Source organism: Pyrgilauda ruficollis, unplaced genomic scaffold (assembly GCF_017590135.1).
Source record: "Pyrgilauda ruficollis isolate IOZ18807 unplaced genomic scaffold, ASM1759013v1 scaffold116, whole genome shotgun sequence".
Lineage (NCBI taxonomy): Eukaryota > Metazoa > Chordata > Aves > Passeriformes > Passeridae > Pyrgilauda > Pyrgilauda ruficollis.
The window spans coordinates 191,998-208,853 of NW_024509877.1; the positions used below are offsets into that span (position 1 = coordinate 191,998).

At 40.9% G+C, this 16,856-nt stretch overlaps 1 protein-coding gene across 2 annotated transcripts in view; it reads right to left on the minus strand.

Moving 5' to 3' along the window:
- The window catches only part of LOC121361977 (poly(rC)-binding protein 3-like), a 138,509-nt gene extending 122,383 nt beyond the window's left edge, over positions 1-16,126 (minus strand). For both annotated transcript variants that reach the window (XM_041483137.1, XM_041483144.1), the window contains exon 1: positions 15,514-16,126. The gene's annotated coding sequence lies outside the window, so the exon portion shown is untranslated. The remainder of the gene's footprint in view (positions 1-15,513) is intronic.
- Positions 16,127-16,856: the final 730 nt, after the last annotated feature.

Below are 16,856 nucleotides of genomic sequence, written 5' to 3' on the forward strand. Positions count from 1 at the left end.
TGGCTCACGTTCAAGATTCTTTGTGAGGATCAAAAATGGATCAAAAACTGGGGGAGAGGAATTATTGAGCACAAGAATCAGAAAAGCTGTATGCATCTACTCTTGCACTTGATCAAGAAAAATAAAATAGTTTTCTTTTAGTCTCTGTCTGACTGACTAACATTGTGGCTGAGTCAACACCTCTCATTTGCAACTGGGAACAACCACGACATCAGAGACATCCAGATCAAGTACATGAAATAACACCAGAAATCTTCATCAATAACAAAAGATGCAGAACAGAGACTGGTACACTTTTTTTCTCCAACAAGCTATAACATCCTAAAACATTTAATGTTCATATTTGTATTACTGTAAATATGCAAAGAGTTCAAATAAATACATCACTGTAAGAATCTGGTCCAGAGTGGCTTCAAAGAATAATTTATTACTTCAGAAAAAAACCCTTTTTACTTTTGGATTAAATAAAATGTATGACTTTCCTTTACGTGGCTATGAAAACTTATTGAGTATCTTTGTTACTTGGCAATTGGGCTGCTTAGCTAGAGAAGATCAAAAGTCATGTTAATAAAACCACTGAAAAAAAAAAGACACATGCTGTTGAAACTTGCACTAAAATGTATTACCCTTGGTTCATAATAATGAAGTCAATTTGAAATATAAAGGCTTGTCTTTGCAAAGAACACTGCCACACACAGAGTAAAATAACTCAGATCACACCAGAAAGGGCCACCTTCCCATAGGTAACTGCCTGATCAGTGGGTACAGAGGAGAAATGGAGAGTTAACCCTGGACACTTAGCCCTCCCAGCATTATGAACTAGTACACTTTCCACCAGTCTTAAACTGTGACTGTTCCACAGCACTCTGCAACTTAACTCTCCTGAGCTGATCACTTTTTTGCTACCTTAAGTGCACTAAATGATTGTTACTGATTTGTGTGTTACATTTTCAAAAAAAAAAAAAAAAAGTGGGGATAAAAGGCAGGGGCAGGGAAGGGAAAGAGGGGAAAGAGAGCACAAGGAAGGGATAGAACAGTTCCTGCCTCCGTAAGCATTCCCTGTGCCATTCCAATTTAAAGACAGACTTTCTGACAAGCACCCTGGTGGTCATGTTCATTGCAAGCCAAAGGACAAAGCGATTAAGGTGCAAGGATTACCCAGGCACAAAAAGCAGTCAGGATACAACAACTTTAAGCCCACAGTGGTGCAGTGGCATCACCTTCTGATGCCCTAACTCTTCAGAAAATCATCCTTTTCCAGTTCTGATTCCCTGTCAAAATGAATTAATGCACAGTCAGTGGGTCCCAGCTGCCTCACTCCCAGCCCAGTGCCAGCAACGTTTAGGGACTTCATGTCCCAAATGCAGCTGGGTCTCAGCTCAGCCTGGGATTCATTCCTCAGCCTGTGAATGAGGAGGCACGGCCTCAGCTGAGGGAACAGAAAGGGGAGTGTTACACACAGTGGTTACTCATGTCCTATGCCCAGCTCATCTCTGGATCCTCTAATGGGCACAGACTTCCCCCTGCTCCCAAGGAAACTCTGTGACTAGGAGCCTGTTTTCCTATTTAATCTTGCAAGGGCAGCTGAGTACCATGCAAGCAAACCTACTACAAATTACTGCTCAGATCTTGAACATCTGGTTTGTTTGCAAAGTAATCCTTCCCAAAAAACAACTGCTGACTCAGGAGCAGACGTAGTTGCATTTCCAGTGCCTGTGAGGTGAAGTTGTGGAATGGCCACTTCTGCTCATCCCAGAAGGTGAAGACATAAAACAACAGCCAATCCACGCAGCACCACTGCCTGCACTCAGCAGACTAACCAAGCCAGGTGGTTTTGTTAAAAAAAAAAAAAGAAAGGAGAGAAAAAAGAAAAAAAGCCCCAAAATGCAGAAAAACGAAAACCCAACCAAACCAAAACCCAACCAAAACCCACAAAACAAAAAGCCCCAAAATACACCTCTCCCCTCTCTCTATGGCAATTCAGCCACAAGCAGCATGGTCACACGCTCCCTGCCCATGCCTTGCCTTCTACCAGTGCTGTAAGCACCTATAAATACCATGGGGATGCACACTTGTGGTGTGGAGCCCACTCACACTTTCTGTTCCCTGGCCTGATCTCCAGATGCCGGACAGATTTGCAGGGCTGGAAGGGCACTCCCAGGCTTTTGCAGCTGACCACGGTAACATGGCAGCAACATTTGTTTCTGAACCAAACAATACAGAGAGTTTCAGCTCTACAAGTAGAAACCAAATGGCTTCTTCTAATCTGGAGAACCTGTTATCTCTACACGTCTGTCTTTCAGCACACATTTTTCTTTTGCTATTTATGTACTACAGCACAAACCTCCTGGGCAGGCTATTAATCTGAAATGACGTCAAGTAAATGCACCAAATAAATAACTAGCCCCTTCAATATCCCAAACTCAGGCACTCATGGAACACGCTCATCCTCTGGAATGCCCCTCCCCACCCTTCTGTTAACAGCAATGTCATGGGCATTCAAGAGACCTGTTCTACAGATCAGGGAAGAAAACCAGAAATAACCATCTTCAACCCCTCAGCTCCCAGCACAGTCTGGCAAGACAAATTCCCCATCTATAGCCCAAGAGAGACTTTAGGAAGGAGTCACTCATTTACCGAGCAGATGGTAATTGAAGCCATGTCTCTGCAGATTCAATGGCAATAAGGTGTAAGACTCCAGCGCTGGGGCTTGAAAACTTTCTCCAAATGGCTTAAATTTTCTCCCTAAATCCTGTTACTTTCTAATTCCAGTTCAATTTTTGCAGTACATTCCCTTTCCTTGGGCTTCCTTTGGACTACATTTCAACTTTTCAGTACTAACACTGCTCTCCCAGATCTCAGTGACTGCTAACTTCAAAAGGGAACACACTGGATTCATTAGACTACTTAATGACATTCATTCTGGCACTAATCTTAAAGCACTTTAAGCACTTAAAACTTTTTAAATTATTATTTTAAATAACCAGGATAACCTAGCAGTCAAAAGGGATTTGCCAGAATTGGCAAGGACCTCCACCACAGGAGGAAGCAAGCACATTTTAAAGACAGCTGGCCTTACTCAACTTTTCCCTAAATTACAACAAGAGTCATCATTGCAGCAAAATATTTCTTAAATATTACAGCAATGCTTAATTTTTTTTCCAACTGAAGATGATGAAACATATTAATCTCTGGCACAGACTAGTATGGAAGAAAATAAGAAATGAGACCACTCAGGACAGTGCTAACTCTGGATGGGAAGAATAAGAAACCAATGGCAATATAATCGGCACATAATCTTTTAGGAGTTTACACACTGAATGGGTAGATGAATTTGATAATCAAGCAACAAACTGATTTCCTACTAGTTCTGAAATTCTAGGATTCACTCAAGCAAGTATACAAGATGCTAGTAGTGTGAGCTTTTCCACAGATAAGCAGCTCTGAAGGAAGTAAAAGGTTCTAAATGTTACTTAAGGGAGGAGCAGCAGCAGTAGAGAAAGAATTAGACAAGTAGGATAAATTTAGCTGAAAAAGACTACTGAGTTGGAAAATGTACACTACAAGTAAATTATAGCAAGCTAAAGTAAATATTTCTTAATTATGAAAGTTACTACAGATGTCATTAATAAAACCACAACATTTCTATGTAATTTGATTTATAAATGTAATTCATTGTTGAGTCATACAAACTGAAAACATTTTGAATTCAAGACAGATATTAGACAGTTCAGAGGTTTGATGCACTGAGGGCATATGTGTGGAGTGAAGAACCAAACCAACCAAGCATCTAAAAATTTAGAGGCCTCCTAAGCACAGAAACTGAAGTTGATTTTGTGGGAGTCCTGCCAGCAGCTGGTCTTATGTGCAGTTCATTTCTTTCTATTTTAGAACTATAATTTTGTTGCTCTCTTGAAATTAAAAAAAAAGGACAAATCCACATGATAATTAACCAAAACCCAAAAATATTTCCAGTAAAGATGAATTATTTATTAAATTTTTTTAAAGTCCACAAACATTAAGCTCATTTACTTTGGAGGAAATATTTTCCACCTTCCCATTTGATTTGTCTTTGTCTACAAGAGAATAGTAATCCACAGTCATTTGAAATATGCCGATGCAGAAAACAAGGGAATATTTACTCACAATAAGTAAAGCTATTCTTGCTTGAGGCTGGAATATCAGGGAAACTAAATGTTTAGAAGCATATGATGCCATCTGAAAAAAGGCTCAATATTTGATTGGAGATTAAAAAATATTTTGCAAATTTGATCTGTTTGCAGGAGAAGCCACTGCTGGTCTTTGATGTGCATTTATCTCATATAAATCCAAGGAGGTAATAATTCCAAAGTCACGATGTGACCACAAATGGAATATGGCATGTAGCTCTTATCTTCACATATTGCAAAAAAAGATATAAAATAACTAGGCATATACAAAGAAGTCTAACTTAAATGATATAGGAATTGGAGGATAAGACACTGAATATGAAGACAGACTAAGGAAGCTAAAGTTCTATAATCCAGAAAAGAGGATTGAGTAGAATATGATCATAGTCTATAAATAACTTACAGGTAACAATATAGATGAAAGAAGAGAATTATTGAGAGTCCTGGTACAGGGTAAGATGACAAGCAACTTCCTTGAGCTAAAGAAGGAAAAACTGAACAGAAGAATGTAGGCCAGACATTTGCAAAACGGAATATCCCACAGCAGCATGCAAAATGATTGCATTTTAACCAAGGTTGAGTCACTTCATACATGTGGAATTTCCAAGTAAAACATGTGAGTCTTGTGCCTCACAGGACACAACCCAGTCCTGTGGTCATCTGCCAAATGAACTGGAGTTTGTTTTGGCTTCTGGGTGCCCAATAGCAGAGATGAATTCAAAAGAGGCATCAAAGTTGAGTATAAACGTAGAAAACAGGTTGTCTAAAAGAAGTAATTTTATTTCCTCCTCCACCTTACAGGAGGCAGGTTGTTAAAACTAACCACAGATAGGAAAAATGCCATTGACATGGCAAATGACCCGTCATAGCATATAAAGATTGGGTACATTGGGCGCCCAGAATGTGCCTCAAACAGCAAGAAAAGACTTGCTCCCAATTATTCCATCTTGCAAATTTTCAAATAACATCAATGTAAGACATGCATTCTCATATAAATTGGAATGAGTAAGTAGAGATTTAGCCCAAAACTGAAAAAAGGGGATACATGCACACGAAAGATCAGCTTCTCTTGCAAACACATCAGGCTTCCAAAACAATCATCGATCTCCAATGTGACTTTTCCAATACATTCAACAGAGCACCAGAGATCTAGAAAAAGACAAGAAGCTGGCCTCATTATTAATATGAGATCCAGAAGGCTGGTTTGAATGGGGGTGGGGGGGTGGTGAGGGGGAAAGTCTGCCTAGAATACGATCTTTTAGTTATTTCACTGCTGAGTGTTCCAAGTGGTTGAAATGAAAATACACAAGTTTTGAAAAGTTTATTCCTATTGAAGCAAAGTGGAGATAGACACAGTAGTGTTCCTGTACTAACCACTACACTTTCCTATGTCAATAAAAATATTATCTCCTCTCAGGGATGTGGACAAAAATCCACATACCAAGGTAAGCTTTTTCTATTCACACATACTGCAAAGATTTTAACACTCCATTTAAAATCTCATGGACATACCACACTCACTTTCCACTGGTCTCACTGAGACACTATCTTTGCAACCTCAATCCTTTCTCCTTTTACCCCAACAGAAGGAGCCATTCAGGTTTAAAACTCAGAAGATCTGACGAGGGCAGTGAAAGTTAGGAGAAATGGATGGAGAAAGAAGACAAAGCCTGTGAAAACACAATTTCCATGGACAACAGAAATACAGAATCAGTAAGGCTGAAAAAGACCTGTAAGATCATTGTGTCCAACCATTAACCCAGGACTGCCAAGACCAACACTAAGACAATGTCCCTCAGTGCCACATCTACTTGTCTTTAAATACCTCCAAGGGTGGTGACAAAACCCCTTCCCCTGGCAGCATGTTCCAGTGCCAGATAACCCTTTTAGTAAGTAATTTTTTCCTAATATGCAGTCTTAACCTATCCTGGCACAACTGAAGCTGATTCCTCTTGTCCAATTATGTTTTACTTTGAGAAAAAGCTCTTACCCAGATACAAGCTGGAGCAGCATTACACATCACTTTCACAATGAGATGCCATTTTGTACCCAAAGTCAGTCTGGGAACATCATTGTGTCATCACAAAAACTGGATGTAGGAGGACAGAAGATCCCAGAAATCCTCAGGGATTAGACAGCAACCTGTTCTCATCCTACTGTTTCAACAGATTAATCAAGGAGAAATTGTGTCAGGGATTTTGTGGACATCTCATCCTCAACATCTTCCTTGTTTTGTTACAACCAGGAAAGGCTACCTACAGCTTGGACTTTATCACATCTGGTCTTCTGTACACATGTTAAAATTCAGGAAAACCTTCACAGTCTGTTCCAAAGATGTAAGGCAGAAAATGAATGGAATACATTGAAAATAGCTGTTTCAATTTGCAAAAACTAACCAGGTAAACCATATTAAAATAGAACTAGTTACAAATACAAGATAATTTCTGGCTAGGAATACAGATCAATGACACTTCAGATTTACAATGAAAGGAAGGTATTTATGTCTCAGAATTTCCTTTAATACCATTTTTGTCACAAAGTCACCATGCATATATACAAACCATAGGTAGATATGTAAATTAGATGCTCAGTGCTTGCACAAAACTATTGAATTTGACCAAGTACTAACTGAACAATATTAACTGAACAATATAAGGTTAAATTAATATAGATGATGTCATATCTTGTTGATTACATATCATAAATTAAAAAAGGTATTTATTTGAACAAACACATTTCTGTAAGTTCTTCTTTTGTATGAGAAGTGTAGAGAGACTTTTATAGGCAGCAGCTATTCAGGGCTGCAGACATGAAAGCTTGCCTCAAACATAAGCTACAACCTTATTTTTGTTTATTACTATAGCCTATCCATTTGACATCTGCCCTAATAAATGTTCTTAATGAAAAGCATTCAAGTACACACTCTGTTCATTGGCTTTACCCAGAGTGCTGAGGCTCATTAGGCAGATTATCAGTTTTTTGCAAGACATGTCTGCACAGTTTTCAAATTTTGACTAATAATCTCTTGAAATAAGGTTTGCAGCAGAAGACATGCTGAGCCAAACTCATCACTAGACTGAATCTATGCTGATGTGATTTTTAAAACGTCTTTTCCCTTAGCTTTAGACATATTTGCAGGGGCAAAGTGGTTTTATTCTGTGGCTATTGCCAACCCCCAAAAATCTGCAATTACTATTAAGAAAATAAAAGTACCAATCCAAAACAACTTAAACTGAAACATTTCTGTGGTTATTCCAAGCAACAATGTTTCTCAAACTTTTTTTCAGAAAGCATGAGTAACAATGAAAATTAGTTTCCTTTTAAACTAGGGCAAACACAGGTCCACATTTTGCCCGATTTGCCCACATTCTAGAAACAAAAGCATGCAAAAAATTTAATGTAGTATAAACCTGAGAAAGTTGTTGAAGATACCAGTTAATTTTTTCCAATTGAGTAAGAATTAATATCTTTGAAATCAACACAACCAAGAAAGGATTGTGCAAAAAGCTCAAACTCTTCATAAGATAATCCCCTCATGTAATAAAATATATGTATCTGAATTGCATTAGGAGCATAGGAACAAGAAATTAAACTGATTTAAGGTGTATCTGCAATTTTTCAAGCTTGTCCTGTATATTTTAAATATGTTATTTAGAAATAACATTATTTTCCTGGCAGCTCAGCTATATTCTCATTGAGAGAATTGCATTTTGATGTATTTTTAAGTATGATCTCAGAGGCATTCAGAGCTAAAATGTAGGCAACATTTTATTAGTAGCCGTAGGCAACCCTAGTTATGACTATTTACATTTTTATTTATCCCTCAATATATACATGATCTGCTTTTAACTTTATTGACTAATAATAATAATAATAATAAAAACAATAATAATAATCACTGGAGACTGGGTCATTCGTGTCTAGGGATGGGAAATCAGAAAGGTCACAAGGTAAAAGGAAACTCCATTTTCTTATGAACTTTAATGGATTTCTCTTAGGGAAATTCAAGTTGCTTTAGAAATGTTTAGACATATATTGGTGGGCCCTTTACACCTGAGCTAAGTAAAAGCCCATCCACCTATGCAAAATAATCTGTGTTTAATAAAAGCACAGTAAAATACATTCCTGTACACTTTTTTGTAAGGCCTCTCTTGCATTTTATTGCCAGCAGCCCAGCAACTCCACACATCCACTCAAAGCATGATTGGGGTTGTTCTTAACCAGCAGTGAAACAGGCAAGGAAAGGTCACAGTGCTGGGAGATTTCTTTTCAGATGATAAAAAGGATTAAAAGTGAATAGGTCCTGGATAGCAGATCACCCTAAAAGGAAACCCAGGAATGACAAGGCACAGCCCAAAGTCCAAACTGTGTGTCAGCAATCTCCTGCTAGCAAATCTGGGGTCAAGAAGTAACTACCAACAAAACTGGATATAAACATGTATATACATACACACATATATATGTAATCCACCACAAGTGGCATCCATACAATTGCCCACTCAAAAACCAAAGTAAACAAAGAGATCCCTGTGGCTAAGGCTACTATTGACAGGAAAAGGGTAATAACAGAAAATATGGAAATATCAAGATAGGTCACTTAAGTGGTTATACTTCTACCTTTTATCATCTTTTCATTGAAACTAGAAACCAGGAAGAGAGGAAGGATGGTTCTGAGAAATCAGAAAGTGTCATCCAAGCACAAGAAAGTATGTTCACACAACTGCAAGGAGCTTGTTTCACCCACTGGTTAGGAAGTACCACTGAGGGGTATCACTCGTCAGCTGGAACTCAACAACTGGCCATAGATATGATCCTACTCTGCAGCAACACGGAACAAAATAGGTGAGCTACTCCTACACTCAGTCATGACAGTCTTAATAGCTGCAGAGGGAAGCAATTTGCACTTTCAGTGTTTAAGCTGATGCATTCTGCTCCACAGCCAGGAACAGGAACAGGTATCCCTGAAGTTACTGTGTCACAGCTCAAGATGAGTGCCTTCTAAAAGCGTGCATTTCAAGACATGGGGGAAATTACTTAGAAACACACATTAGCTACCAATAAGAGGAGGAATACCATGACATCACATATTAAGTTATAACAGGTCTTGCCAACAGATTAGTAGGTACTGAAGCTCCTAGAGATACATTGGCAATTCAGGTTCCTGTAAGCAAACAGGAGGCCAACAGCAACACTGGTTGGAAGTGTGGGAAAGCCACACCCAGCACGATGGTCACCTCCAAGCAGACACCTCCAAGTGCAGACCCGTTTCTGTCAGGACTGGGGGCTGCTTGGGGAACTGCTCTAGTCAATGGAAAAAGAACAGCTTTAGGAGGTTTCACCATCATGGCTCATGCTGGAGTCTTTTGCCAGAAAAGTATCAGTCCTACACAAAAAAACAGAAGCTTCCAAAATTTAAGCAGCATTTTAAAACACGGGATCAGATTCCCGTGTCAGATACTTATCTGACATTAGAAACACTGAAGGGACACTGGACTTTGTTACAAGCCAGTTTCAATAGTGCTTATAATTCTTATTCAGCTTCCTCCACCCCACCCCAGTCACTGTGGGATGCTCACAGTAAATTAACAGTGACAGCCTCTTCAATACCTAGCAGGCATCTCTACTTGTGCACTGTGAATGCTGATGGGGAAAGAAGGAAGGGGGAAACACAGTGCATCTCTCTCTTGGTGTCTGCACAGAGCCCTTGTTTTTCACGGAGAAATCTAATGGTGCAACTTTTGATGTTCCCTACTACTCAATCAAAACCCACCTATCTAAACTTTTCTGAATGAAAAGGACTTGGAACTCCAAAGCTGATTCTCACCGCAGTGAATGAATACTATAAACTCGGCTAGTGGAACAAAGGCAGAACTGTCATGTCTTCCTATCTGCAGGAGCAATACATTTTATTTTAATTTACTCTCACAGGTATAGCATACACTTCTAAAGAAAGAAAACAGTTTTTTTAATCACTTTGATCATATGTAAGGAAACCTCCACCAGATCCATGCAGATCAAGGACCTTCAGTATTTAATCAGTACTATATGGTATTTATTGAGCCTATATAGTAATTATTGAGTGGATTTGCAGCATTTACAAAGGTTGCATTAGCCCCCAATGTTTTACAGCCTTTTCATGTAAAAAAATTGCTGTTACTCCATAGAATGTTTAATATTACAACACAGACAGCGATTTTCTGTTTGCTCTTCTGGGTAGATGCTGGCATGTAGCTAGAACTATGCTAATGAGATCCTCAAAGTATGCACACAGTTTCGTTAACTGAATGAAATCACAGAAAAGTCATTTTATGGTCTTCAAGTCTCAGATTCTGTCCTTCTAGTTGTTTACTGCCCACTGACAAAAAAATATATGCCAACAGTGGTAAAGGTAATAGGCCACCATAAATACAGGACTAGATGGTGTGGGCATTGCACCAAACACTTCATTACCATGTAGATGTACCAAAAAGTATTCAATTTTTGAGGGATGTACCCCTCTTCACTTTTCTGTAGCATGCTCTGCATGTGGGATAATATACTCCCCTTGTTGCCACTGAGACAATCAGACTGTTTTCATTTCATAAAATCCTAAGATCAGCAATAACATCTGTATTTGTTTACCAACAAACATATACCTATTTGTACATAAAAGATGACAGAAGTATTTTCCTAGACCTCCACATTCTCTGTGTGCAGCTGCCCAGACTCCTGCTGCCGTGCCTGGGACTGCTGTTCTGACACAGCCACCCCCATTTTCTAAAAATTGGCTGAACATTCATAAAGCCCTACTGTAAGCATCACAGTCAAGTCCTTGTGTTGGTGCGTTTAATTTTAATGAAATCAAATTCTTTCTTTCTTATCACAGACATGTGCCTAAACTATTCTGTATAGTGTTTTCCTAAGCATTTTCACTACTTTATTTTTAAACTATGATTTGAAAATAGTTAATTTAAAAAGTTTGTAAGATCAAAAAAAACCCCAAAAAAAACCTATCAAAAATCACACATTCAAGTTTTTCTCCAGACCATTTTGTGAAAGTTTTCAGGTGTCACTGCAATAAATCCTGCTAAGAAATATTGCAGCATCCTCCTCACAGAATTGTATCAAGCTATAGGCTGTCTGAGCAACTAGATTATGCCAAGAACAACAGGTACATTTATAAATTTTGCAAACCTGCTGCTTATTTATTTTATACTGTTAGTCAGATCCTGCTACCGATGCCCACATCACACATAGGAGGAAAAGTCTGCTGAGGTCAGTGGCTGAGTCTTGACAGTGTGAATTGCTGCTCAATGACTCCCAGCAGCGTTGAGACACTATGGTCAAGCACAGACCTCTGAAGAGGTGCACAGGAGAAAAAAACTTCATCCGACTCTAAATGACCATTACAGCTTTGGGGAAAACAAGGTCTGACCCAAGTGGGAGCCAGAATCAGAGAACCAGAATTAAAAAAAAACAACAAACTAACTCCCTTGGGGGAAGAGATCAATTTATGTTGGTTTGCAAATTTTTTTGTACATATAGATAATAGCCCTTTATATTTTAAATAACAATGACTTTCTATGCTAATTGTTTTTTGTGTCTCTGTGCTGAGGGCTTTCAGGGCTCAGAAGGCAAGTCAAGATGCTGAACAGCATGTGTGTACACAAGATGACAGCCTCTGGCAGGGGACACAAAGGCTTCAGAATACGGGTGAGCCCAGCGAAGGGCCACCCGTGTGCGTAGCGGATGATGGGCTGTCTGCTAGGAATCTGGCAAAATGCTCAAAAGGGAGTTTGTTAGCCTGAACTTGACTTCTGTGCCTCACTGATGAATATTAACATACAATTGCTCTTGCTGAATATCCCCATGGCTCTATGGCCACTTCAAGGATGCTTGCACATATTATTATCTCCCTCTTCCCTCTCACCAGCCGATGGGCACAGCACCTTTAGGGGTAAAAACACGCACCCTTAAGACCAAGTAGATGTCTGTTACAAAGATTTTCTGCTTGTTTTTAATCCAAAAGAGCTGGCATTGAGTTGCTGTTTTTTAATTAAAACCTCCTTTGCTGAGTTGTTTTTGTCTTGTGGAGCATCTATCAATCAGGAGGAGTCACCATAGGATGCACTCAGTGGCAGCAGGCTATTTCATCCCTTCCCCCAAGCCCAGACACTGACTTTTTCCTTCTTCCTCCCCTCCCCAACTTCATTAACTAAATGCACTGAATAAACCTTAACATCCCAGCTAAATCCTATTGGCCCTGGATTTGCTGCTTAATGCTAAAACCCAAGCGACCCATTTTTCTCCTGTTGATACTTCTATTGCTGATGGCAGCCAGCAGAGAAAAATACCCAACTATAAACTATTTTCACATAAGGAACAAAACCAACAGCATTCATCACTCACTCTTTCTGCTGCTGCTCACAAACTTTATGTAAGCTTTACGTGACGTGTCAAAGCGTCCCTTGCTTTTGTGCTTCATAGGCAGCACAGTGAGCCTGTTGCTTAGCAAATGATTACAACAGAGTGCATCTGTTATTAAAAGTGCAACTACGTCCCTCTTAAAGGAAAATGATCTGGCAAAGTCTATGAAAATTAATTTCTGTGCATTCTACAATCCCCAATCATGGTGTTGTTTTAAACATCTGAAGGTGGAGATCCCACTAACTGAAAATCTTGAGGCGATAAAAACAGAGTAAAAAGCTTCAGTGCTACAGAATCATTTTGGTTGCTACCCTTAAATTTTGCTTTGAACTCTAAGTTTGTCTTTCCAATGTCACAAATGCCACAGAAGAGGCTAAAGATTATTCACTGTGCCTGGTCTCCTGGCTGTCAGCTCTTGTGCTGCACCCCAGTTATAATTACTGCACGTCATCTGCCCTCAGCTCAGCTGCCCAATGCTTCCTCCTTGGTCCATGATGACAAACAGGATCCTCAATGGTTCTTCCCAGCTCCTGACTCACTCTTTCCAAAACACCCAAACTGGGTCATCCATCCAGCTGCAAAGCCTCCTTGCGGTAGCATTAAGACCTCTGGCTGCTCGTGTCATCCGCCTTCCTTTACTGCTTGCTCCACCAGACCTCTTCTACTTTAAAAATATGACACCATGACCACCATGTGTTTTGCCACAACATCTGACACTCCAAAACCCTTGCCTCCCACAAACACCTCTTTTCCACTTCTGCCACCCACACTTGCGGCTGAAGTCACATCCCCCATCAGCTCTGCAAGGTGCTCCACAACTTTCAGCTGCAGTGATACACTCTTGTCCTGCTGCAGGGTCTCTCTGGAATTGTCCCTGCCCAGCAGGCTTGGACCCAGGCTCACAGCACTCCTAAGCAGGACAGCCACTTCACCCTCTGCTCTCCCATGTCCTGTCCTTCTGCCTGGATACTGAGCATGAGGGATATGAACCCCTGTCCTTTCACCAGGACAGCTTCCTGCCTTGGTATGGATCCGTGGAAAGCGGCTTCACGTGCAGAAAACGGAGTGCTATCCCTTATGGCTTGCAAAAGTCGCTCACCGCATTTTCAGTTATCTGTCACAGTGGCTATTCCAGCTTGCTCTTGGGTATCCAACCAACACAGCAGTCTTCGGATTTGGCTTATATTTTTAAAACCACATTTCACTTGACTTTATTATCAGACCTCAGTGTCCTACAATACCGAGGCTGGCTTCTGAGAAGTGCAGCATCCTGAACTGCCTGCCCCACGGACATCCAGTCCTTTGCCCAGCAAATTCCCGCAGCACTCAGAGGCTCCAAAGGCTGAAAAGGAGCAAGGAGCCTGGGCATTTGGTGAAAATGCAGCTATCCTGAATAAAAGCTGTATTTATAAAGAACCTAAAAGCAAATGCAATCTAGCACTGAAGATATGTGGCACAGGTTATGATTATTAGTACGCTGTCTGGTACGAGAAGGCTTTCAAATAAAAACACTTTCTTACTGACCGTGCACTCGCATTAATGTATTTCTTACCAATACCACTAATGGAGCATTCATCATGTTTCTTGCTTCTCTGAAGTAACAAGAGAAATAAATGGAGCCATGTAAGAATAAAATTAAATATATCCATGGCGCTACACGTTATCATACCGCACACACTCTCCAAATGTGTTTAAATAGGGTCCTTGAAGGAAGTAATGGCAACTTGACTTCAATATTACAGAAATATTCAAACCAGCATAAATTGGAAGGCAGGAGAGATAAGAAATATAATCAGTAAAACAAATGCTTATATTCTTGAGGACTTGTTTTTTTGCAGCAAGGACACAGATGAGAGAAAGACAGAAGGCAAGGTCTTCTGTAAGAAACCAGCTATTCCAGACTAAAGAAAGTAAAAATATTTTTGTTCGCCTGATTATAGATAAGGACAGTATGGAGCAATATCCACATGATTCATCAAAGTTTCCCCTTGCCTTGGATACAGTGAGTAGCATACTAGATAGAGGACATATTTCTTAAGAGGTTTATGAGGAAGAAAACCTCAGCTTTTCTGTTCATTTTTATAAACTCTTGACGGATTTCAGCAAGGCCAATTCCTGGACTCGGCTTTGAACCATTCTCAGTGATAGTTCATGAACTTTGCACATGAATATTTTTAGGGATAAGCTATGGACAAATGGATTACCAGCTGATCAACTCCATTTTTCACTATTGTTCTACTTCTAGAGCCATATACAAAAGAAACAAACAAGACCTACAGCTAGACTGGATGGTACACACACGTCTAACTGATATTTATTTATTTCTTTTTAACTCTTGAAGATAGACATGCAAAGGAATTGCCAGTTATGCCTGCATTTTGCTGCCTATAATTTATGCCTGAGCTGCTAAAATATGTTTAGGTAATGTGCGTTTACGGAGTGTTTATTTTTCCAGTGGCACTAAGAAGGTTATCAGAAACACAAATACAAGCTGTACACTAAACATAACCATATCCACTATCAGGACATTCTAACAGATGCATAAAGGACATTAAAACATCATTTTAGGCGCACAGGAACAATTTTTCTTTCATCTTCAAAAATAGTAATATTAATGACCATAGTAAAGAGGTATGAAGCCCGGATTCCTCTATTATTACTGTTAATTTAAAACTACTGGGTATTTTCGAACTTTTCTTTAGGATACACACGTTTCGAAGTTCACTTTCCCCCACTGCACAGCTCGCTGAGCGACAACCCGGTTGTTTACTCGCGCTGTTTACACAGCAACTTAAAAACAACAGCAAGAAAAGCCTCCAGAAACATCAACGGTTGAACGAAACGTGAAAACTTCCAATGCCAACACAAATTCCAAAATATGGGACAATATTCCAAATTGATTGCTTCTGTCAGTGATGCACGTCAGAAACTTACTAACCTCTGCCTTCCTAATCCCGCCGCAACCCCTGTGGTCTTCCTCGGCCTCTCCCCGCTCCACGTTAAACTTGCAGGAAACCATTAACCGGGGGCACACGGACACACACCGAGCAGGCTCCGGACGATCTTACCGCCTCCGAGCGCCGGAGCCCCGGTTCAGGCGGGGCTCCTCACCCGAGGGCAGCCCACTGTCCCGACTGACAGTCCCTCACGGATCTCCCTCAGCGCCGCTCACTCGCGCGGCGGACAAACCCGCCCCATCTCCGCACGGAGCACTTCTACCGCAACTTGTTGGGTTTCGGGCTTGTACAACCGGAGTTTTCCCGACTCGGCCCGGCGCTGCCCGTCCCGGGCCGGCAGCGCGGCCGCTCGGGCCCGCTCGGCTCCCGGCCCGCCGCACACAAAGAGCCCCGCGCCCCCCGGGAGGGCAGCGCCCGGCCCGGCCGGCGCCCCCCGCGGGCCCGCACCCACCTGCGGAGCGGCTCCGCTCCCGCCGCCCCGGCGCAGCTCCCGCCGTGCCGCCCTGCGCGGACAGATGGCCGGCAGCCCTCGCAGCCCTCTGCTCTGCCGGAGCGAGGCAAAGCCCGGCTTTTTTTTTCTCCTTTTTTTTTTTTTTTTTTCCTTCCTCTTTCCTCCCTTCTCCCGTTTTATCCTCTCTTCCTCCCTTGGCTTAGACCCTGGCAAATCAGCACAAGTGTGCTCACAACACCCCCTCCACTAGTCACTTCAATTAGTGCCACACGAGAGGAGCTTCTGCCCAAAATCTGCTTAAGAAAGGGCCAGAGGGCAGGGCAATCGCCTTTGCTCAACAATGACCAGAAGCTGCTATAAATATCCAAACAAAAGCACTGGCAAGGCCAGGAATGTCATATCCTAATGTGATAAAAAATATAAATATCCGATGTATACCAGAAACACAAAGCAAGAAAATTTGGTTGTTTTTTATAAAAGAGACAACGATTAAAAGCAGTCGCCACCTCCTTACCCTCTCTCCCCAATATGTGACCTCGTAGTATGTTATCAAAGTTGTGTATTTCTGGGTGCCAAGCTATTATGTTTTCGAGGTCCAGAGCAGCTCGTTCACAATCCCTTTGTGACAGCTGCTCGCTAATATTTATAGGTACCCAAGTCTGTGCACCTTATATAACCAAGTTGACTGACCAGCGCTGGGCAGAGGTAGACTCCAACCCCACAGATATGGTGCCTCACACAAATAGTACAGGCGGTGGCTTACCTTGTTATTTAAAACAAGAAGTTCCCAATACACCAATAAGTAAACCAATATATTAATACAGTACAGACGGGTGCATTTATATGAAACTGGAGGATTTAATGTAATTTGAT